The sequence below is a fragment of the Eriocheir sinensis genome, unplaced genomic scaffold (genome assembly GCF_024679095.1).
Source record: "Eriocheir sinensis breed Jianghai 21 unplaced genomic scaffold, ASM2467909v1 Scaffold196, whole genome shotgun sequence".
NCBI classification, from domain to species: Eukaryota; Metazoa; Arthropoda; class Malacostraca; order Decapoda; family Varunidae; genus Eriocheir; species Eriocheir sinensis.
In genome coordinates, this window is record NW_026111361.1 from 494,328 (window position 1) to 499,056 (window position 4,729).

The 4,729-nt window shown below is 38.2% G+C and overlaps 1 long non-coding RNA gene and 1 pseudogene across 1 annotated transcript; one reads left to right on the top strand and one right to left on the bottom strand.

Moving 5' to 3' along the window:
* Window positions 1-694: 694 nt before the first annotated feature.
* Window positions 695-2,583, top strand: LOC126990754 (putative nuclease HARBI1; annotated as a pseudogene).
* Window positions 2,584-3,389: 806 nt separating this feature from the next.
* LOC126990748 (uncharacterized) lies at window positions 3,390-4,333 on the bottom strand. Its single transcript, XR_007744702.1, has 3 exons — window positions 4,249-4,333; window positions 4,041-4,124; window positions 3,390-3,631 (listed from the first exon to the last, which is right to left on the bottom strand). It is a non-coding gene; the product is annotated as an uncharacterized LOC126990748 (long non-coding RNA).
* Window positions 4,334-4,729: the final 396 nt, after the last annotated feature.

Consider the following 4,729-nt stretch of genomic DNA (forward strand, 5'->3'; position numbering starts at 1 on the left):
AAAAAGTAATAAAATGCGAGAAACATTATTTTTCTGTTTATTCAAGACTTCACGGTTCCTATGACAATTTAAGCCAACGCTGGAACACAGTTTCAACACACCGCCCGCGCCAGGCTCCAGGTTTCAGAACAGCAGCTGCTCTTCGCATAAGCACGGATATTGTTTTATAACATGTTTTCTAGGTGTTATGAACGACATGTTTCCCTAGTTTACCTCTGAATAGAAGAAACTATTCCTACTTTCTTCCATATGAACGAACCCAAAATGATGTTGGCTTCTTATATTTTTCAAGCTCGTTGACTTGAGGGGCTATGGAGCCCTGCAGAGGAGCTAGACAGGCCTCACGTACTGTCTAGCTGGTCGGAGGCACGGGTGCATTGTGCAACCCGTAGCCCGAGCCGAGCTTAGCGTGTGGTAGAACAATACCATGTCAACTACTATTCATAATAGTGCGTAGTTTGGTAAGGATTAGTTACAACAATGCTTACTTTTCTCTTACCCTACACTCTGCTTACATTTCTTATCACAATAGATTTATGACACCTTTATTCCCCGTTGAAACCTGTCACTCTGGACAAAATAAGAAAGAAATGATGACATTAAAGATAACAGTTCTGCAGATTTCATGCTACTGCCCACTTTTTTTTTCATGATCTGTTCCATGTGCTTTTTGACCATAGTAACTGCTCTCCGAGTCTTGCACCTATTGCCGTGATCTAAAGGTAAGAAGAGTTTGAGGGGTAAATGAAAATTAAGCATTGATTTAATAAATTTTTACTCATATTTTTATCCCAAAGTTTTGCTCTGTCTTCATAGCCCTGGGCACTATTGTATCATATAAATGTGTTGTAAGGGAGGAATAATATTTGGAAGTTTTATTTCATGGCCAGTGGACATGGTATTTGTTTGGTTAAAATATTCTAGCTTATTGATTCACCAAAATGTACAAGTTTTGGAGTTTGAAATAGATGATGCAGTGCTTGCTCTCTTATGCTACAAGCTGCTTATCATATTGTGACCATGGGCAATGATTAAAAATCATTTCTGTTTGCAGGGAATTAAACCATGTTTGGCGATGAGATGTACCAATGGTTACAGTGGCAATGGGATGCTGAGCTAGAAGAAATGGATGCCCAACAAGAGGTCCTAGAAAGGAGGTACATGCGACGGCCCCGGCGAGTTGTTCCAGACCGCATGAACCCGTTTGTTGCCATGAGTGATAATGAGTTTGTCGACCGATTCCGGTTAAAGAAAGAATCGGTGAACTCAATCATTCAAGAAATTCAACATGATCTTCCTGTTACCAATGACAGAAGAGGTTAGTAACTATTACCTAACAGGAAACTGGAGATTGCAGTGCTTCATGACTATTGGAATTACCTTACAGTCCATCTCATTTTAACTCCCATTCATCATTATAACCCATCTTCTGAGAATAACTGTTAAGTCTTATGGTTTGTTATAATAGTAATGGGTCTTTCATTACACAACCATACTTTGACCACTAAAATGTGACTAATCAGTCCCAAGCTTTATAAAAGAGGCCAGACATGTTTATTTTTGTCACAATATGTGAAAACCTACACAGCCTTCTGCATAAAACTTGTTATCTCGAAATGATGTCCTACTCCTTTCTTCTTTACAGGTAACCCTGTGCCACCACATCTGCAGGTCCTGATTACGCTAGCCTGTATGGCAAGTGGAAGCCATCAAGCAGTGATTGGAGACTGTTATGATGTTTCCCAAGCCAGAGTGAGTAGGTGTTTGACTAGAGTTGCTAGGGCCATTGCATTTCTTAGCAACAGATATATACAGTATCCAGCAAGAAATATGCTCTTTAAAGTAATGAACGATTTTCATGCAATTGCTGGAATGCCTGGTGTTGTTGGGTGTATAGACTGCACCCATATTAAAATTCTAAGACCACCGCGTGATGATTCTGAGCTGTTCCGATGCAGGAAAGGTTTTTTCTCTTTGAATATTCAAGCCATTTGTGGTCCTGATCTTGTTTTTTTATGATATAGTGTCAAGGTGGCCTGGCAGTGTCCATGACAGCAGGATTTTTGAAAACAGTAGGATTTATGATAGGTTACAAGATGGCCAATTGCAGGGTCATCTCTTGGGTGACAGTGGCTACCCCTGTAGGAAGTACCTCTTAACCCCACTAATGAACCCTAATGGACCCCATGAAGAATCCTATAACAGAAGCCACATCAAAACCAGAAACACAATTGAGAGGGCTTTTGGGGTGCTTAAGCGTCGCTTTTGCTACCTTGGCACAACAATGAGAACAAACTTGGACACTACCAAAGCCATCATCGTTGCTTCAGCAGTCCTTCACAATATTGCAATTCACACTAGACTTGATATGGATGAGGAAGTTAGAGATGTGCATGCAGACATGCAACGTGAAAATAATGTCCTTGCTAATGATCCTGCTATGCAGAATAATAATGCAGCTCTGCAGGGTCGTCTTAAACGAGAGCAAATTATCAGGGACTACTTTTAAGAACTTTGCGTGGCAAGCTACCTAGACCTGGATTCCTCTCACTACCTACAGCCCTTTTATAGCTCTTACTATAGTAGGTGTGTATATGCCTGTTTGTATTTGTATGTGGCATGGTTGGAATAATTCATGATTTTTTTCCTAAGAAAAACAATAAAAATTTGATGTCTTTGATTTAAATCGGATTTTCTGTTATTCAAATTGATTTTCTTTTATGTCTATGATTTTTTTGCATTGCTTGTTTCCACTGATTATTTGCTCGTATTATGAAGCATATATATATATATATATATATATATATATATATATATATATATATATATATATATATATATATATATATATACATATATATGTATATATATATAATTTTTTTATTATTACATATATTACTCTTGATATAACACTTAAATAATTTAAAATACAGTACATTTAATTTTGATTTAAATTATGATTTTCTTTTCTCTAATTTTAATCTAATTAAGCAAAATAACCCTGTATAATGTGGGTGCATAGCTGACTGTAAATAGATATATAATGTCTAACTTGTACAGATGATGGTAATAAAGAAATGAACTTCTGGTTATAGAATTTACCTTCTCCTGCTGTTGTTATTGAAGCATGACTGTACGAAGTAATAATGTAGTGCAGCAACTTGCCTGATGGGCAAGCCTCCCATAACTCACCCTGTGAAAGGGGTACCTTTTTGGCCGACTGGTTAAGGTGTGACTCTCCCGTCTCGCATTGAAACAAAATGCTGACACACACACACACACACACACACACACACACACACACACACACACACACACACATAAAGACACATGGATGTACAGTGAATAAAGAAAACAAAAGTATTAAATTACTGCTGGTTTATTTGTAGTTTGCTAACTTATTTTTGAGGACCTCTTCCTCTAGCAGAGCAATTCTTGCTCTAGTTTGAGCTTCTGCCATTTTTGTTTGAGTTTCTGCCAGTTGTGCACTCAGCAACTCCTGCCGCATGGCCTCTGTCTCCATTTGCAGTTCTAATAATTCATGCTGCCTCGCAAATACTTCTTTCCGCCACTGAGTTCCCTCCGAAAGTGCTGGGAATGTCGTTTCAAATTTTCTGTGGCGGCGAAGACTCTGCCAAGTAAAATAATGAAAATTAGTAAAACTAGATGTTCTATATTGTCCCTTTCCCCTGCACTTGAATACGATGATTCATATTTTGTCTAGGTTATGTATAGAAAGAACTGTATTACTTATTAAGTAGGGATATTAGTGAAAATATGTCCGTGTCTATGGGTATGGCAAAACAAAGTGGTAATGTTTCATTATAATGAAGGCTGTCCAAGAGCTTAAACAATTAGGAAAAAACATAAATGCCATTCCCTAGACCTTTAAGTAGAAAATGCAACTTTTTCTGGATCCCTCACTGTACAAAGCAATATTAACATTTGTGAAAGGAACTGTACTATCTACACACAAAGGATACAATTTGAAAGACTCATTTCGTCATGGTTATAAATAAAAAAATAAACTCATAACTTACTGTGGCAGCACTTTCTGCTCCCTCGGAGACATGACGTTGAGGTGTTGATATGTTATTAACACCCACTGTGTTTGCCTGTTGTTTCTGCCAAGGAAAGCAATGAAAATAAGAAATCTAAACAGTAAAAGTAGGTAGGTACCATAAACAAGGCACTGATCTTAATAAAAAAAGAAATCATGGTTCTAAAACCTTATTACTCATGACTTACTTTCATGACACCCTCTGTTCCATTGGAGACATGTCGTTTGGGCGTCGTCTCTAGCAGCACTGTTGAGTCCTCCGTTACATTCTGGCAAGGAAAACAAAGAAAATTAGGACTACTAGGACTGAATGTGCCATATACAGATCCATTGCAGCACTCATGTCAGGACTCCTCTTATCTATGTATGTAAACAATAACATTTTATCAGTAAAGTTATAACACAGGTATTCATGCACTGACTTTGTGTAGAATTGTATCCAAGGACTTGGTGATAGTGGCACTTGTAGTCGGCACTGCCCCCATATACTGCGCCTCCTCCTCCTCCTGTAGGATGACCATGTCGTCCGCTGCAATGAGACCAAAATTGTCAACAAGATATTGGTAGCTGGAGAGGTACCTCTAAGTATTCTTAGGTGACAGTAATGTAACCAAGTCTGGGTGCTAAAAGTCTTAATGACACATCAACAACAGGTTGAAAGAGGAGAGT